The following is a 20,620-nucleotide window of genomic DNA, read 5'->3' as shown; positions in this document are numbered from 1 at the left end:
CGGAGCAGGAGGCTCAACGGAAGGCACAACCGGTACCTCATACCTGCGCAATAATGACCGATGAAAAACATTATGAATAGAAAAAGATGCAGGGAGGTCCAAACGGAAGGACACAGGGTTAAGAATCTCCAATATCTTGTACGGGCCGATGAACCGAGGCTTAAACTTGGGAGAAGAAACCCTCATAGGGACAAAACGAGAAGACAACCACACCAAGTCCCCAACACAAAGCCGAGGACCAACCCGACGCCGGCGGTTGGCAAAAAGCTGAGTCTTCTCCTGGGACAACTTCAAATTGTCCACTACCTGCCCCCAAATCTGATGCAACCTCTCCACCACAGCATCCACTCCAGGACAATCCGAAGATTCCACCTGACCAGAAGAAAATCGAGGATGAAACCCCGAATTACAGAAAAAGGGAGACACCAAGGTGGCAGAGCTGGCCCGATTATTGAGGGCAAACTCCGCTAAAGGCAAAAAAGCAACCCAATCATCCTGATCTGCAGACACAAAACACCTCAAATATGTCTCCAAGGTCTGATTCGTCTGCTCGGTCTGGCCATTAGTCTGAGGATGGAAAGCAGACGAGAAAGACAAATCTATGCCCATCCTAGCACAGAATGCTCGCCAAAATCTAGACACGAATTGGGTACCTCTGTCAGAAACGATATTCTCCGGAATACCATGCAAACGGACCACATTTTGAAAAAACAGAGGAACCAACTCGGAAGAAGAAGGCAACTTAGGCAGGGGAACCAAATGGACCATCTTAGAGAAACGATCACACACCACCCAGATGACAGACATCTTCTGAGAAACAGGAAGATCCGAAATAAAATCCATCGAGATGTGCGTCCAGGGCCTCTTCGGGATAGGCAAGGGCAACAACAATCCACTAGCCCGAGAACAACAAGGCTTGGCCCGAGCACAAACGTCACAAGACTGCACAAAGCCTCGCACATCTCGAGACAGGGAAGGCCACCAGAAGGACCTTGCCACCAAATCCCTGGTACCAAAGATTCCAGGATGACCTGCCAACGCAGAAGAATGAACCTCAGAAATGACTTTACTGGTCCAATCATCAGGAACAAACAGTCTACCAGGTGGGCAACGATCAGGTCTATCCGCCTGAAACTCCTGCAAGGCCCGCCGCAGGTCTGGAGAAACGGCAGACAATATCACTCCATCCTTAAGGATACCTGTAGGTTCAGAATTACCAGGGGAGTCAGGCTCAAAACTCCTAGAAAGGGCATCCGCCTTAACATTCTTAGAACCCGGCAGGTAGGACACCACAAAATCAAACCGAGAGAAAAACAACGACCAGCGCGCCTGTCTAGGATTCAGGCGTCTGGCGGACTCAAGATAAATTAGATTTTTGTGGTCAGTCAATACCACCACCTGATGTCTAGCCCCCTCAAGCCAATGACGCCACTCCTCAAAAGCTCACTTCATGGCCAAAAGCTCCCGATTCCCAACATCATAATTCCGCTCGGCGGGCGAAAATTTACGCGAGAAAAAAGCACAAGGTCTCATCACGGAGCAATCGGAACTTCTCTGCGACAAAACCGCCCCAGCTCCGATTTCAGAAGCGTCGACCTCAACCTGAAAAGGAAGAGCAACATCAGGCTGACGCAACACAGGGGCGGAAGAAAAGCGGCGCTTAAGCTCCCGAAAGGCCTCCACAGCAGCAGGGGACCAATCAGCAACATCAGCACCCTTCTTAGTCAAATCAGTCAATGGTTTAACAACATCAGAAAAACCAGCAATAAATCGACGATAAAAGTTAGCAAAGCCCAAAAATTTCTGAAGACTCTTAAGAGAAGAGGGTTGCGTCCAATCACAAATAGCCTGAACCTTGACAGGATCCATCTCGATGGAAGAGGGGGAAAAAATATATCCCAAAAAGGAAATCTTCTGAACCCCAAAAACGCACTTAGAACCCTTCACACACAAGGAATTAGACCACAAAACCTGAAAAACCCTCCTGACCTGCTGGACATGAGAGTCCCAGTCATCCGAAAAAATCAAAATATCATCCAGATACACAATCATAAATTTATCCAAATAATCGCGGAAAATGTCATGCATAAAGGACTGAAAGACTGAAGGGGCATTAGAAAGACCAAAAGGCATCACCAAATACTCAAAGTGGCCCTCGGGCGTATTAAATGCGGTTTTCCACTCATCCCCCTGCTTAATTCGCACCAAATTATACGCCCCACGGAGATCTATCTTAGAGAACCACTTGGCCCCCTTTATGCGAGCAAACAAATCAGTCAGCAGTGGCAACGGATATTGATATTTAACCGTGATTTTATTCAAAAGCCGATAATCAATGCACGGCCTCAAAGAGCCATCTTTCTTAGCCACAAAGAAAAAACCGGCTCCTAAGGGAGATGACGAAGGACGAATATGTCCCTTTTCCAAGGACTCCTTTATATATTCTCGCATAGCAGCATGTTCAGGCACAGACAGATTAAATAAACGACCCTTAGGGTATTTAATAACCGGAATCAAATCTATGGCACAATCGCACTCCCGGTGCGGAGGTAATGAACCAAGCTTAGGTTCTTCAAAAACGTCACGATATTCAGTCAAGAATTCAGGAATCTCAGAGGGAATAGATGATGAAATGGAAACCACAGGTACGTCCCCATGCGTCCCCTTACATCCCCAGCTTAACACAGACATAGCTTTCCAGTCAAGGACTGGGTTATGAGATTGCAGCCATGGCAATCCAAGCACCAACACATCATGTAGGTTATACAGCACAAGAAAGCGAATAATCTCCTGGTGATCCGGATTAATCCGCATAGTTACTTGTGTCCAGTATTGTGGTTTATTGCTAGCCAATGGGGTGGAGTCAATCCCCTTCAGGGGTATAGGAGTTTCAAGAGGCTCCAAATCATACCCACAGCGTTTGGCAAAGGACCAATCCATAAGACTCAAAGCGGCGCCAGAGTCGACATAGGCATCTGCGGTAATAGATGATAAAGAACAAATCAGGGTCACAGATAGAATAAACTTAGACTGTAAAGTGCCAATTGAAACAGACTTATCAAGCTTCTTAGTACGCTTAGAGCATGCTGATATAACATGAGTTGAATCACCGCAATAGAAGCACAACCCATTTTTTCGTCTAAAATTCTGCCGTTCACTTCTGGACAGAATTCTATCACATTGCATATTCTCTGGCGTCTTCTCAGTAGACACCGCCAAATGGTGCACAGGTTTGCGCTCCCGCAGACGCCTATCGATCTGGATAGCCATTGTCATGGACTCATTCAGACCCACAGGCACAGGGAACCCCACCATAACATCCTTAATGGCCTCAGAGAGACCCTCTCTGAAATTCGCCGCCAGGGCGCACTCATTCCACTGAGTAAGCACAGCCCATTTACGGAATTTCTGGCAGTATATTTCAGCTTCGTCTTGCCCCTGAGATAGGGACATCAAGGCCTTTTCCGCCTGAAGTTCTAACTGAGGTTCCTCATAAAGCAACCCCAAGGCCAGAAAAAATGCATCCACATTGAGCAACGCAGGATCCCCTGGAGCCAATGCAAAAGCCCAATCCTGAGGGTCGCCCCGGAGCAAGGAAATCACAATCCTGACCTGCTGAGCAGGATCTCCAGCAGAGCGAGATTTCAGGGACAAAAACAACTTGCAATTATTTTTGAAATTTTGAAAGCAAGATCTATTCCCCGAGAAAAATTCAGGCAAAGGAATTCTAGGTTCAGATATAGGAACAAGAACAACAAAATTTTGTAAATTTTGAACTTTCGTGGTGAGATTATTCAAACCTGCAGCTAAACTCTGAATATCCATTTTAAACAGGTGAACACAGAGCCATTCCGCCATTCCAGGATTAGAAGGAGAGAGAGAGAGAAAGGCTGCAATATAGGCAGACTAGCAAGAGATTCAATTACAAGCACACTCAGAACTGAAGGGAAAAAAAAAAAATCTTCAGCAGACTTCTCTTTTCTCTCCTTTCTCTGTCAATTAATTTAACGCTTTTTTGGCCGGTCAAACTGTTATGGTTCTCAATGGCAAGAGAACATAGCCCAGCAAACATAAGAACTAGCTCTTGGAAGGATGGAAACTAAACTGACCATGAACTAAACCTGTCGCACAACTAACAGTAGCCGGGTAGCGTAGCCTGCGTTTTATCCCTAGACGCCCAGCGCCGGCCGGAGGACTAACTAATCCTGGCAGAGGAAAATATAGTCCTGGCTCACCTCTAGAGAAATTTCCCCGAAAGGCAGACAGAGGCCCCCACAAATATTGGCGGTGATTTTAGATGAAATGACAAACGTAGTATGAAAATAGGTTTAGCAAAATTGAGGTCCGCTTACTAGATAGCAGGAAGACAGAAAGGGCACTTTCATGGTCAGCTGAAAACCCTATCAAAACACCATCCTGAAATTACTTTAAGACTCTAGTATTAACTCATAACATCAGAGTGGCAATTTCAGATCACAAGAGCTTTCCAGACACAGAAACGAAACTACAGCTGTGAACTGGAACTAAATGCAAAAACAAACAAGGACTAAAGTCCAACTTAGCTGGGAGTTGTCTAGCAGCAGGAACATGCACAGAAAGGCTTCTGATTACAATGTTGACCGGCATGGAAGTGACAGAGGAGCAAGGCTAAATAGCGACTCCCACATCCTGATGGAAACAGGTGAACAGAGAGGATGATGCACACCAGTTCAATTCCACCAGTGGCCACCGGGGGAGCCCAAAATCCAATTTCACAACACCATTTCATGGGAACAGAGAAGAGAGAAAAAACAGCTCCAGGTCCAGGAAAACGGCAGCATTTTGACCAGATAAGAAAAACATTTTTCAATTTAGGGAAGTGACAGGTTCCCTTTAAACTGTCACAAAGTCTGTCCCATAGATGTCAAATTAGACAGAATTGTTCCATGTTTGCTCTCTCCCTTTTTACCCCACTTGCCATGTGTTTATCCACATCATCTACTGAGGTCTACTTTAGCTCAACCCACATAGTCTGTATGCCATTTTTCACTTTACCAACTCTTTCTCTCTATTTATAAACATATATTAATAAATATAGATTTTTTTTTAATAACCCATGTTTTTCTTATGCTGCCCGTATGCTCTTTTAATCTTTGATTGTCATTGGCTCCTTAAGAAGACTTGTGTGATTGGTAAAATCATATTTTTAGCATCATTAGCTTATACATGCTTTTTTATATTTAAGGGCAATCTGTCACCATATTTTTCTAACCCATCCGAGAGTAGTATGTAAGGGCAGAGACACTAATTCCAGCAATATATCACTTACTGGGCTTATTGCTGTTGATTTGTTAAAATCTTTGTTTTATCTGTTTGCCAATCTACCAGTTCTTCGCAGCTGAGCACTGTATAACCTCACCCATACAATTGGCAGATTTCTGTGTACACTGGGCATAGGCAGAAAGCTGCCAATCAGTGGTGAGGGCGGGGTTATACATAACTCATGAATATGGAGGACTACTTAGCAGCAGATTAATAGTCCTCTAGTGATAAAGCAGTGAATAAATCAGGGTCTCTGTATCTTATGCTGCTCTCAGATTAGGTGGTAAAACCAGGTGACAGAGTCTCTTTAATACATTTCTTTTATTATTCCATCTCCGTACTTGTGGCAGGTGTTATATTATGGCATACATTATTTATGCTATATGTACTTTTATAGCACAAGTGCAATGAAATAAAAATGGCTAAAAGCCATTAACATTTTAGTGATAGAGTATTCCCAGTTACCACTGATATTGTCATCTTCATTGGTGAAGGATTGTTCATTTGTTTCAGCTTATAAAGCCATATAACGTATCTGTAAGCCATCACAGCAGCGAAATACAGCACCATTCATAGTATAAGGCGCGTGTATAACCGCTGCTAACGGTACAGCTATAATATGTAATTGTCCTCTTTTCTTCTTCAGTCTGGTGCTCCAGTATTTTTTCAAGTGAAGGGGGATGAAGATATATATATTTTAATTTGTGTATCTGAGCCAGGGCAGGGCAGTGAGAGCCTGATTCTGATGGCCCTGACATAAATCTGAGCTCCTACATCACTTTACAGGCACATGTATACGGTACGTACCAGGAAGCCTTGTAGGATAGCCCCTGCTGGAACTACAAAGGCCTGTAGGATGGGACGATGGTGACCTTTTGTCAGATGCTTGAACAGACATGAAAAGGCATTGAGGAAAAACCCTTTGAGGCTGTGCTCCAGACACACACTGCCTCTTATCTTTTCCTTTTAGGAGTTCAAGGCCACCAGGCTCCCAGAAGCCCTCTCATTAACACCCTCAAAGGGACTTCCTTTGTAGGCCAGTCTCTCACCTCAGAGCCATTCATGTAATTACCAACTTCCTACAGCTCCCATGCTTAGGCAGCACTATATGACTGCCTGGTAACACATGAAAGCCTGCCTTGGAGTCACACACTTATGGATCTCATTTGCACCAGTATTGCTAGGTAATTAGCTGGAGGATGAATAGCAGGAAGAGCTTCAGCAAAGGTCATTGATAGGATTCCTACCTAACATACATTATTTTGTGGAGACAGTATTGCAATGAACACACCAAACACTGATGTAATAACACCTACATATCCCGCATCCAGCCTGATGAGGCAGGGAGCAAAAAACGTCTGCAGGTCTTCCCTATTTTATACCATTTCCTATCTTTTGTCCATTTTTGCAAAATTTGGAGACAAGCCCTTTAAAAAGGAGTTGTCATTGCTACTGTGTTGACCACTAATTATGTTTTGTTTTGTTGGAGCATTTTGCAGATTTCTAATTTAAAGCACCCTTCCATCCCATAGTAAATGTGACTGCATATTGCTAATTTATAGGCATTATACTATAGCCTCCGCTCTGCTGTCATTTCTGCCAGGGGTGGATACACCAATGGTGCAACAAGTGAGGCTGTACAGGGGCCTAAGATGTAAGGGGTCCATCTCCACCTCCAAAACAGGTGGAGTTGTGCATTATTATGGGCTATTAAACTGCAAAGGATCCATATACCATTCTTGCCCATGGAGCCAATTCTGCCTGTGTCCTCTCCCGGTTCCTGCCATATCTAATATCGATGCATCATGTTCAGTATGGCTCCTGCGGCGGCATCGGGAGCACAGTGGTGAGTCTGAGCCATACCTCCCCTGCCATTCTCAGTCTCGGAAACCCTGGACCATTGCCATGATCAGCGCTGGTCCATCCCACACAGAAAGGCATGGCTCAGACTTACCTCAGCTCTCCTCATGTCTCTCTGCTGGAAACTTTGGACATGAAGAGAAGATACGAGAGGAGCATCACCAGAATAGAGGCCATTAAGTAAATTAACTAATAGCATACATTACAAAATGCCAATTTTGTAAGTGTCGAGAAGTTCACTGCAAGGTCCTGCATCATCGGACAACTTCAGATGCCCAGGCACGAGCACAATGGGCCTTCTACATTTCCTCTCTTCAAAGCATCTTGCTCTCAGTGAAAACAGTTACCTGGACGTGTGCTACTCTCCTTAAACTTTAATGTGGTCAGGTGACAGACGACATTGAACTTCAGCCTACCCACGTGGTGACAGACAATGTCCAGATGTGCTCTTAATTCCTGTCCAAGGAAGAAAAGATTTTGCAGTTTATGTGGTTCAGGTTGAAGTGTTCAAACTTTCCAAAACTGTCTGAGATACTGAGTTGCATTTTACTTGTATTCTGGCGGATCTGCTCCATATGATTGACGTGTTGCACACCAGATACATGTTGACTTATCGGGCCAGCACTCGCGTGATATGGGCTCAAGATATTGTTGTGTTCTTCAAGGTGTAAACGGGCGATGGAGCATCAACTACAACAAGCAATGACAACAAACAAATTCAGTTCGGAAATTGTCTGTGTTGGAGTTAGAGAAAAATACTTCTAAGGTAAGTAATGATATAAAACCTAAAAGGTCATACAGTAATAAATTAGATCAACTGGGGAAGAGCACTGGAGCTGGTGTGTAATGGAAGAGGTGAGTTTGAGCGATTTACAAAATGTAACGAGAACAAGAATGCAATGATTTGGAAATCTCAACATTTTATTTAAAACAGAACATAGAACACAAATTAGAAGTTGAAAGACATTTTTACATTTAATTTGAAAAATTAAAATAATTTACAAAATTGATGGCAACAACACATCTCAAAAAAGTTAGGACAGGGCCCCTCTGCCATTGTGTCTCATCCCCACTGCTTTTCGTGACATTTTATAAACATCTGGGAAATGAGGAGACCAATTGCTTGCGGTGTGGGAGAGGAACGTTGTCCCATTCATGTCTGATATAGGATTCCAGCTACTCAAAAGTCCTGAGTCTTTTTTATTGGATTGTTCACTTCAAAATGCGCCAAATGTTTTCTATTGGTGAAAGGTTTGGGCTGCAGTGGACAGTTCATCACCCAAGCTCTTCATTTGTGAAGCCATGTGTTGTGATGGATGTGCAGCGCCCCAGAGTCCTGGTCCTTGCAGTACTGATGCTCCGCCACTAAGGGGAGTGATGGTACGTCTGATGGCACTTAAGGAGTTCACCTGACCAGGTATCACAGACACCAATACACTTCATAGTCTGGCCTCCAGGGGGAGCTAAGGGTGCTATGTATTAGGTCACTCCTCACAATCTGGTAAAACTGGGGGTTGGATAGAAAGTTAGACAGAAGCTGACTGGGTTGGAACTGGGCAACATCCTGTGGCAGAGGGTGTTGCAGGGGAAGATTCAGGGGGGTCCCTGTCAGGGGTGGGATCCTGACAGAGGCCTAGCGAAAAGGACAGAACGTTAAGGAACTGCACCTGCACTACACCGCAGCAGTATCTCAAGAAAGGACAAGAAGCAAGGTTTATTGTGGAGAGTGAGAAACGAGATCAACGCAAAAAGGAGATAACACCAGTAGGAGTCGTGCTGTAAGATCGAGGCAACATCCTACTGAGGCGCGTAGCCGGTGGCCGGAACGCCGAGGAAGTATTGGGCTCCAAGCATTACTTCAAACCAACGGCAGGACAGTTAATTATAGGTTGGCTGTCTCACCTAAATCACCTAAGCAGACATAGGGGGCAACTGTGGGAGAGGGGCGTCACTAGGGTCCCGGAAGAACTCCAGGCCTACCCGTCATACGGGTGCGTCCTATCCATATCATCTGGGGGGACGGAGAAGAACATCAGAACAGACATAAGTTGTGGGAAAGAACATCAAAAACAGACACAACAGTTGTGAGGACTATCCTGTGGTGCTCAGCAGGGAAGTACTACAACACACAGGCGCTAGAAGGTAGGCACTGATTTCCACCTGCAAAGGAAACTCTGGAGGTGCCATCGGACCGGCCGGTCTCAGACAGCCCTGTTAACCGTACTCTGGATTGAGGATCTTGAAGCCTTCAGTAAAGAGGTAAAGAGACTGCAACCCTGTGTCCTCGTTATTCACTGCGACCTGCACCACACACCACCACCTACAACTTTCATTGGACGCCCCTTAGCAGGGTCACGGACCGGGTCTAGCCACCGTGACGACACCAGAACTGAGACAGAGAGGCCCGGTACTGAGTACCCCGCGGCCCTGCGTCTGGGGGCGCTCCAGATGCAGTATGTGGTTTGTCCTAATGAAATAAGCAAGGCCTTCCCTGACATAAACATCTCTATATAATGCTTTAACTTTGAATTGTACAGCGAACTGTGTTCACAGACAATGATTTCTGGAAGTATTCCTCAGCCCATGCAGTGATTCAGTGAACATGAGACATCGGCTTTGTTCTGTGTGCTCACAGATCTCTCCAACATCTCTAAATGTTTTGATGATATTTTGTACTGCAGATGGTGGAATATTCAAAGTCTTTGCAATTTTATATTGAGAAAAAAAATTGTTCCAATTTTTTAGATACAGCTGTTCAGATTGGTGAACCTCTGACCATCTTTACTTCTGAGAGAGAGACTCTACCTCTCTATCATGCTCTTTTTATGCAGTCATGTGACTTACTTGACCTTACAGCTGCTTTTCATTATCACTGTTTACATTTTAAGTCTTTTTTAATTCTGTCCCAACTTTGATTTATGTTGTTTCCATAAATTTCTAACCTAATTATTTTTTTTTAAATGAAATGAAAACATTTCTAACTTTTAACTTCCGATCTGTGTTCTACGTTCTCTTGTGAATAAAAAATGGCTATGAGAGATTTCTAAATCATTGCACTCTTGTTTTCTTTACATTTTAACACAGCGTCCTAACTTTTTTTGGTATTGGGGTTGTATTTTTTACTCTTAGCTAATTTAGAAAAAGAAATGGTGCAAACTTTTATGGGGGTGATTATGTTTCTTTAATATACAGTGAAATTGCCCATATTCTGCTTAAGGAGTGACCTTTGCCAATTTCACAAAAGAAAACGCAGAGAAGTGTGTTGGCAGTTTTGTATTAGCTTCTTAGAAACTGAGCATAAACTGTGATTTTGCACTATGTTGCAGGAACAACAAAGTTACAATTTATTTAGCCTCCAATTTAAAGGTGGTAACCAATATGCACAGATTTGTTGTTAATTTGCAAAATTACCACCATACAACATCTTGAGAATATATCTGTCAGTAAAAGAAACATGACTACCTAACTTTGGCTACAGGGAAGAAGTGGTTATCATTCTTCTTCTTCGGTACCTTAAAAGATACTTGAATTCTTAAAAGATGGCTGAAAAGCACTTGCCCAAATATGCGCAGTGCTTACAAGCTTTTTTATATTAAGCTTGTAAGCACTGCACTTAGGCTGGTTGGGATCCCTGACGAGCACTTGTTGGCTCCCAATCCCAGCCAGTGTCAGTGCTACGGCACTCCTCCAATGTTGCTTCATAGCAGCAAAGGATAGCGCGAAGTTTGGGCCAGTCAGACAACGATGTAATTGGTCTCAACTGAAAATTAAGCAGAAACATCTGGCCACCAGCAAGCAAGAAGCCAAGGGACTGGTTCCTGAAAAGACAATGTGGGACAAACCCTTGAATACTCTACAACCTGGAGCTGCCATAGTGGTTCATACTAGGGTGAGATATTTGTTTTTGATGAATTCTTTCTTACTATGGTAATTCTTTTTTTTCTGTTTTAGCAAAAATGTAACAAGATATAGACAAGGTCAGCTTTCATGTTGCCTAATAACCACAAACCAGTTTTTATCATTAATTATTTACTGTATGTATCATGTACAGTGAATATAAAAGTCCGCATACCCCTGTTAAAATACCAGGTTTTTGTCATGTAAAAAAACATACTAAGAAGGATCATTTCAGAATATTTTCCCCCTTTAATGTCATACATAATTTGTACAAATCGATTGAGACACAAACTGAAATCATTTTTTAGGGGGAAAAAAAGCAGTAGTAAAGCATGGTGGAGGCAGCATTATGCTTTGGGGCTGTTTTCCAGCAGCTGGAACTGGACCTTTTGTCCAGGTGTAGGGAATTATGATGAGTTACAAATATCAGTAAATTTTGCATTAAAACCTTCAAGATTCTAATAGCTGAAGATAAAGAGGAATTTCACCTTTCACTGTCAACAATCCTATGCATACCTTCAAATCAAGAAAAGAATTGCTTTGCTAAAAGATGATCAACGGTTTGGAATGGCCCAGCAAGAGCCCAGACCTGGGTAAAATTGAAAATCTATGAGATGACCTGAAGAGGACGCTGTACACTGAAGACATCCTTGCAATCTGACAGATCTGGAGCGCCACTGCAAGGAAGAGTGGGTATAGATTGCCATTTCTAGTTGTGTCATGCTGATAAATTCATATCCCAAAAGACTGAATAATCTAATGAATTCAAAGGATACTTCAACAAGTATTAGATTAAGGGTGTGCATATTTATACAATACACAATTTGTGCAAGCTGTGCAGCCGCAGAAATGGCAAGGGGGCATTTCCACCTCCAAAGCATCACAAAAAGGGGTGCATTGTGATGAACTGACCCACATACTGTTCTTGCCCATGAGACCTCTTTTTTCTATGTCTGATTCCTGAATAGCACTAAATATTTAATGTGCAACATGTTAAAGACAGACCCCAGTATTCACACAGAACTGTTTTCAATCATCCTGTAATTTAGGGTTCACTTCTGAGACTTCGGTCACCATTTACAGGTTAACTGTTTGGTTAACTGTTTGAGCTGCATTTCCACAGTTACAACAGAAAAACCCTATAACCTTACCTTTAAATATAACAGAACTTTCACTCTCTCTTGAACCCATTTCTATATTATATTCAGCTGCTCTACTGTACAATTATTGGTTTGTTGTTAACTATAACAATATTCAGTTATTTTACAAATACCATAACATATTTGAGTATAATAATAGAGGTATATTATGTGTCCATATCATACATGCATTAAACCATAAAACATGATTTTTTTTACGATAATCAGTATGCTATTGTTCTTTTTCAGGTCTTTTTATCCAGTTGATTTTGAATGTACTTCCACTTTTTTCATTTTGTTAGCTTTTTCTGTAGAAGTTGATTTTGGCATCAAACATAGTGGAAGACAGCCAAAAGTAAGTGTTAAAATCAGTATAATTAACAGGTCTCCATCTGGCGCTGGGCCAGCATTTTGCTGTTCCAACATCACAGACGTATTTTGCCAGTAAAGGTTATCCAGAGTGCCAGAAATACTAGAACATGGAAGAATCTAGTGTTTGTGGGCAGGAAAATATAGAATCTGTGGATGCAATGAACAGTTATACCTGCTATTGGCAGCTCCTTCACTTTTCCTGTTTGTTTGCTTTAAATCTATTTTCCGTATAATTTATCTTACTGCTCTACATTGAAATTTATATAATGACGAGCCTTTTCCTGCTGCTTCTATAGGATCATTCACAGTATAAGCATCACTGTCGAAATCCTGTATGTACAAATTAGGTCTGTACACGAGAACGTCTCTACATATCAGTGATTTAATGGTGACGTCTGCGCCTGACTCTAAGAACATATTTGTTTTGTCAGTGGTCCAGATCCAGGGGGGTCACACCGCTTCCTTGATTAGCTGTGAGTCTTCTAGAGTTAATCTCCCCCAGAGAGTTCACCTCTATGACAGACGCTGCCAATAGAAAGCCAATTGAGTACTTGGCCTATATGTATTGGCTTGGACTCAAACCATTTATTCTACTTTATGATTTCCTTCTCTAGCACAGCACACGGCTATTGTCAGAATGGGAGGTATTGCTGTGCTCTCTTAGAAATCAAATTACTGAAGTCCAACCAAATAATGTCTGCAATCAATAAAGCTACAAGATGGAGGATCGCTTGTCTTAACCCATTGATTCTGTCCTTGCGGACGATTTCCCAGGTAGGATTTCTCGAGCACCAGGTATAATAACTTAAAATAAAATCTGATCATTATGCTTTATTTAGATTCTGCTGATGCACTAAACAGCTTGGTATAGTCGGTAGACGCTCCTGTTAATGGCTCACTCCTTGCACACAACCATAGACTCTACAGTTTACCCATATGTTTGCTTTTTTTCTAATTCTGCAGATTTCACCTTACGCCCCTAAACCAGCAACATAGCAACACCAACCGCTGTGATGGTGAGTAACCAGATGCAAAAATGAAGCAACACCATCTAATTTTTTTTTTTAACTTCAACACAAAGAATAAAAGGCAGGCAGGTGGTCTCACTGCAGGGGTAATAGTAACATAACATAGAAAGATGCTGACAGCAAATGCTTCTAAGAGAAATCTAGGCTTAAATGTTTTTTTCTTTGCTAGTAGCTCAAGAACAAGCTTTCTGTTACCTTGTGCCATACAAAAGAATGTAAAAGGATATGGTCCATGTAAAGCCATTTCAGAAGGAGAAGAACCTCAACCTATTCCTGAACTCTCCAAGTTAGGGTGCTTCACATTGCGCTTTTCTGCACGATTGTGGGCCCCGTTGGGGCTTGCATCCAAACCCCCCTGCCTCACGGGATTCAGACGTATGTGCCGACGGAGCATAGACTATAATGGTGCTGACAGAGCGAACGTGTGCTCTGACATGCATTATTTTACGGCTATATGTCTGCAAAAAAATCATGGACACCTGTCTGCTTTTGAATTTCTTTATGGATCAAAATTACAAATATACGTCTATGTGTCCATGAAAATCACAGCCAGCACACGGATGACATCAGCGTACGACCCATGTGCCGTTTGTGATTAACACTGCTATGAATGGGAATAGCTTTGAAATGTATTTATTTCTTTTTTCATAACAGAAAGTCACTAATTAGAGACTGATAGTAAAAACTGACACAGTGACCAAACCCTGATGAGAATTGGCGGAATAACACTAACGGCACTCATACCATTTTTTTGTACATAAAAAATGACTGACGGCCTTGATATGATGTGTCTGTTCTAAAGGATTTGCCCACTGCTGTCACAACGTCTGCTGTTATGATCCTTAGAGGCTGAGGATCACGAATAGACCAGCAAGTGAATAAACTAAGGACAAACTCTAGAGAGATGGTAACTGGACTGATCGCAAATCTGAACCTATCAAACACAACTAGAGGTAGCCGGTGAACGTGCCTAAAAAATTCCTAGACGTCTCGAGCCAGCCTGAAGAACTAGCTACCCCTAAAGAGAAAGAAAGACCTCGCTTGCCTCCAGAGAAATAATCCCCAAAGATATAGAAGCCCCCAACAAATATTAACGGTGAAGTAAGAAGAAGGCACATACGTAGGGATGAAATCAGATTCAGCAAAAGAGGCCCACTAGTACTAGAAAGCAGAAAATAGAGCAGGGGTCTATGCGATCAATAAAAAACCCTTACAAAATATCCATCCTGAGATTTCAAGAACCCACGCACCAACTAATGGTGTATGGGGAGAAACTCAGTCCACTAGAGCAGAGGTCCCCAACCTTTTTTGCACCAGGGACCGGCTTTAAGCAAGACCAGTTTTCCATGGCCCGGTGGGGGTGGGGCAGGGGCGGGGCTTTGGTCATATGGGGGTGGGGTTATGGAGGGATGGAGCTTAGTGCATACTTATCATATAATTATGACATTTATAATGAGAATGTGATTCAACTTACCATAGGTTCAGAATGAGTGGGAGCACCATGCTTGTTTCCCTGGTGCTTTGCACCATTATTGCCCCATAGCTGTGCCATATAGTGCTCTGCACCATTATTGCCCCATAGCTGTGCCATACAGTGCTCTGCACCGTTTATTATTGCCCCATAGCTGTGCCATACAGTGCTCTGCACCGTTCATAATTGCCCCATAGCTGTGCCATATAGTGCTCTGCACCGTTCATAATTGCCCCATAGCTGTGCCATACAGTGCTCTGCACCATTATTGCCCCATAGCTGTGCCATATAGTGCTCTGCACCATTATTGCCCCATAGCTCTGCCATATAGTGCTCTTCACCGTCCATTATTGCCCCATAGCTGTGCTGCTGCTGCTGCAATAAAAATAATAAAACACATACTCACCTGTCTTGCTTGCAGCTCCTCGGCGCCATCTTCCCGGCGTCTCTCTGCACTGACTGATCAGGCAGAGGGCGGCGCGCACACTATATGCGTCATCGCGCCCTCTGCCTGCAGTCAGTGCGGAGAGACGCCGGGAAGATGGAGACAGCGCCCGGCGTGTGGAACGAGGACACGTAAATATGCGATACTTACCTGCTCCCGGCGTCCCGCTCCTTCCCCCGGACAGCTGGTCTTCGGTGCCGCAGCCTCTTCCTCTGTCAGCGGTCACCGGCACCGCTGATTTTAGCAAGCTGGACAAGAAAACATGATAAACACTGCTGATCAAAAAATGAGCAAACAAAACTTAGCTTGTCCTGGATGGACTGGAAACAAGGTAGTCAGAAGGAATCTGAGTAGCACTGATTACATCGACAGCCGGCAACAAGTGAAAGCAAAACAGAGCTATATAGGAACCTCCCAGAGGATAACAAACCAGCTGATAGCCAGAGACCAGCAGGATAACAAACAAAGCCACCAGGGGGAGCCCAAAGCAAAAGTCACACCACACCACCAGTGACCACAAGAGGGAGCCCGAAAACAGAGTTCACAACAGTCTGCTACAACTCACAGTCTAGGTTTGGCTACCCCATAGGTGGGAGAGGGGTTAATGACGAGTAAGAAACTATATTACCTCAACCCTCAGGAGGGACACCAAATAGGACACTGAACCCTTAACATTTTTAACAAACATGGATACAGCACAATGCACCTCCCCCTCCCAAAAAATAGAAACTTGAGCAAATAAAAATGTGTATAGTGAGTCAAGGGCATCACATTACCAGTCATTTCGGGTACCACACGGAGTCTACTAATGGCACACAAAGTACTCAGCTTTTTTCTGCATTCCATTGGTTTCCAGTCACCTACTCTGGTACCTTAAAGAAGTTTTCTGCTTCTTTAACTTGATATATGATCCCAATGTCATAAAAAGTAAAAAAAATAGCATATACCTACCTTCCAATCCCAAGCCAGTCCCTTGTCCCACTGGCTTTGTCCTCGGTGGCCTCCTCTCCTTCCCTTCAGGAGCGATTGGCATTTCACAGCTGTATATGCTATGTCATATTTTTTTACCACACTTGGGACACATGTAAAGTTAAAGAATGGGGGGGACTCTATTACAGCACAAATATATTCATCACACATACATCAAACACGTAACGCCTACCGCTTTTGTAGAACCATACTAGGAATCGCCTATGGGCCTAAAATAACAACAGTCAAAGAAGTCAAGAATCACTTGGCCCGTACTGTACCTCCGCTTATTATGTAATGTGATAAGAAGATGCACGGAATTCACATAAAATCAGTAAGGCTGAATTAAAGACAATACTGAGAGAATATCTAGCATAGGGTCACAGAGAGAAATGACTGGAGAACTAAACGGAGGAGGACATGACTTTGGGAGGGGTGGACCTTTAACTCCTGCAGCTTTGTTTGTATAGCGGTGTAGATTTTAAGCAAGAGTGATGTTGCTTTAAGAGGAAGAAGCACAGTATGTCTGTCCCTGGTGTGTTACTGTGAGGAGGGTGGGCTTATATAGAGGAGGTAACTTTGTCTCTCTCCCTCTTTCTCTCACGGGATGAACTGGAGGAAAAATCAGCCCCCTCCCGCCCTGTTTTACTCTCTGTCCTAAAACGTTTTAATTATTGCTCGTATAATGATGAATGCTTTATTGCATTAGTTGAATTTTCCATTGTATAATCTGTATCTTTCAATTTTATCATGGCTATAAAGAGTTAACATTGGCATTAACCTCTAAGCCCAAGGGAAGGGCAATCCTTCAGCCCTGGTGCCCTAGAGGTTTCCTCCACAGGGGTTTTTTCCTCTCCTGAGCGCTGTAGGATGACTCTTTGTGAGTCGGAGGTTTGCCACGTATAGTCCCCTTAATGCTTTCTACTTTATACATTTACAAAAATGCTTTATTAAAAACAAATAGCTAAAAGTGTCAAATGTGACTTGGAATTTATAACCCGTCATAGCTTTGCAGTTTAGGAGTCAGGTGGAAGTTGCAGGCAAGTTAAGGTGGACTCATTTCAACTAATAGAGGATGTAAAACCTCATGGTGGTGAACAGGCTAGGCTTTGGTTGTCATGGCAACGTCAATCAGAGGTGGGCACAGTGGTTAAGCACAGAAGTGAGGATAATAGGGTCATTAGTGCCCTGAAAGTTTACTGGCTATGCTTGAATGGCAAGCCAGTGAGTGCTGCCCCTTTATGGCTGTCTGTCCTGGTGCTGCATGTCAGACAACTGGGGGTATCACAGTACTTGTGAATCCCAATGTACTAGCACTTCACATTTATTCTAGTGCCTCGGTTTACTGTAGTTATGGCTGTTTTAAGATAGAGTGGGGGTCCGTCCCATATCCAGAAGTCATGAATACGCTGAGTATAGCGAAGGATTCTGGGAAACAATCTCAAGACACTGGGAACTACTGTGAATAGCTTTCCAGACGTCTCATTTATCACTGTCCCCCTCTAAATGGCTGTAGAAGCTGCTCGTTTCCCGCTCCTCTGTGTGGATAAATCTAATAATATACTACGTTTAGGACTAGTGTAGAGCAGGGAGTTCATTTATTTTCTGTATTTCCTTCTGGAAGTCATGGCCTCCCATTTCTCCATATGCACAGCACACAGCATTACTTATTAATCACATACAGAGCTAATATTGCAGTCAGGCCTTATTGTTATATACTCCAGTGTCGCCAAACTGTATTACGGCTCCCTGCATTAGTCAGACATTTCGAGCCATGAAGAGGAACCAATTAAATCTTATTACAGCTTTCCTGATCTCCCAGGACAAGTTGCAATCCCTTCCTTGGCACTAAATATATGGTTCAATCACTGAGCCATGATACCATTGTGTGAACTAGGCCTAATTCGGAGGTTTTGTGATGCAAAGTCCGATCTCTCTAGCTAATTCTTAGGGCATGTGCAAGCAAAGCTTTTTCATTTCAGGTTTGTGAACCTGCTGAGTTTTTCAAGAGGAGAATGCTACAGGAAACGTTGCCTTTTTTTTCCTTAGCTGTCTTTTTCAGCTATTTCCTTAGTGCTTTTTTGATGTTTTTGACCACTTCTTTTTTAGCATTTCTGTGGCGTCATTTTTGACTGGCCAACAATGAAAAAACGCCAGCAGTTTTTCTTGCAAAAATGCTGGCAAGACACTCAAATATAGTCTTTGTGGCGTCTTTTTAGTCTTTCCATTGACTTGTATTGGAACATCTAGAGCATCTTCACAGCAGAAAACGCCTGAAGAATAATCGGGTCAAACATCTTGGCGTCTTTTGTAACCTGAAGCAGTTAAAAAACACTCAAAAGACTGAACATATGTATCGTATGCCGTTTTTACATGAAATGCACATGTTCAATTATCTCAGCGTTTCCTTAGCACTCTTTCAGGAGGGGTTTGGAGCAGAATTCGTGTGTCCTTACTGTTTTTTTTTTCCTTTGGGTGTGATGTATTTTTTCTTTTATTCTACAGAAGAGTTCATACACGTGCAGATACATGCCAATGTATACCCGATGGTACTAATGTACACATTTTATCTGACTTCCATTCTAAAATAAAACATACACTAACATATAGTACCTTGGAACGGTTTCTCCAGTAAGTGCCTCGGATTTCCACAAACCCCACTCACATGTATGGTACTGATTTCGGCAACTTTTTGTTTTTGTAGACAGACATATACATCTGACGTAAGCCAAATATGTTAACACGTACATGTCAATTGCTCCTTACACTTACAGACATTTTTGCATGTTTACGTTGAATTTGCCTTCTGTTATATACCGTAGTATATTTTACGAGCTTTTAGAAGCAGTTGAAGCTTTTTACAGTGATTTTTATGACACTTCACCCAGTACTAACCGTATACTGTCATAATCAACTTTTAAGGTTGTATTTCGTCAATATTACATTGCGAACAAGCCTATAGCGGCTTGTATCATCATTATATTTCCACTATTACCTAGTTATGTAATTTGCCCAGCTACTACATTGCTATTATTATTTTACTGCAGTATCTAGAACGAGTGCTGGAAACATAAAGTGATGAATACAATACCGGCCTTCTGGGCTCTGCTCCGCTGCCATCCCTGCCCCCGGCTGGAATCCAAATCACGGTGTAACGGTCCAGGCTCACATCTGCAATCCACTGACGAGATCAGGTATAGAGCCGAGCCTCGAAGCCACGCTCATATTACATTTCGACAGAGAGAGACCCTCAAACCTGGATATCCCTCCAGGGCTTTTCTTGTTTTTAATCAGAAAAATAGCTCACACAGGAAGAACTTATATGACCCATATTAACTAGGTACCTTTGTTAGTTCATTTACTGCCCTTCCTACAGAAAGTGCCCATAAAGGCTCCCATTATGGCTTTCCAGCTGACAGCCATTCAGCTAGCCCGGCCTGCCCAGACAGGGAGCTGTCCCTTTTCCTGCTGAATGCCTTTTTAATTGCATGTCCCTCTTTATGAGCTGTCTTGACCTACAATAAAAGCTTTCTATGGTAAAGCATAATGCCTGAAATTGGAGACAGAAAATGGCTAGCAGAGTTTGGCGCTGAAACGCTGTTTATGTTTTCCTTTGGGGCTTTGCATACAATAAGGTAATGACCAGGGTATACACATGGCCATAAATCTCACCCATACAAAAAGGCATATAGAGTTAATTAACTCCGTTCTGACTAGGAGCCACTGCAGGGAGATGGATTTTGGGACATAAAATAGGGGCAATTATCAGATAATCACTGCATTTTTCCTATTATGCTGCTATAAATATATGTACCTATGAGTAAAATCATTACACACGTCTTCACGTCACACGTAATTGTTTTTACTTGCAGTCTTTTACAGGTCTTCTGAGAATTAATATACAGCAGATGAATGGGAAAGCTGAGTTCATGTGGAAAATGATGTGGAATAATCCCTGTGTCAGCATTATTACATTGTCAGAACATTAATAACTCCCTGCAATGTTGGAGCGCTACCACGCCATCGTAGAGGAAGAAATGGATTATGCTGCACTGATGATTACCTGCAGGTTGGGACTCGTATATGTAACTGGGTAAAAACTGGAAATTTATTGCAAGGCTAGTCATATTGCAATTTA

General features: G+C 42.9%; 1 protein-coding gene and 1 long non-coding RNA gene across 2 annotated transcripts in view; one reads left to right on the top strand and one right to left on the bottom strand.

The window, feature by feature from the left end:
• The window catches only part of KIF26B (kinesin family member 26B), a 521,116-nt gene that overhangs the window by 445,884 nt on the left and 54,612 nt on the right, over nucleotides 1-20,620 (bottom strand). The window lies entirely within an intron of this gene.
• LOC143809204 (uncharacterized) lies at nucleotides 7,762-20,463 on the top strand. Its single transcript, XR_013222144.1, has 4 exons — nucleotides 7,762-7,927; nucleotides 13,184-13,343; nucleotides 19,530-19,676; nucleotides 20,355-20,463. It is a non-coding gene; the product is annotated as an uncharacterized LOC143809204 (long non-coding RNA).

The sequence above is a fragment of the Ranitomeya variabilis genome, chromosome 2 (assembly GCF_051348905.1).
Source record: "Ranitomeya variabilis isolate aRanVar5 chromosome 2, aRanVar5.hap1, whole genome shotgun sequence".
In the NCBI taxonomy this organism is placed as follows: domain Eukaryota; kingdom Metazoa; phylum Chordata; class Amphibia; order Anura; family Dendrobatidae; genus Ranitomeya; species Ranitomeya variabilis.
The sequence above is the reverse complement of the archived record's forward strand: the minus strand, read 5'-3'. Positions and strand labels throughout refer to the sequence as shown.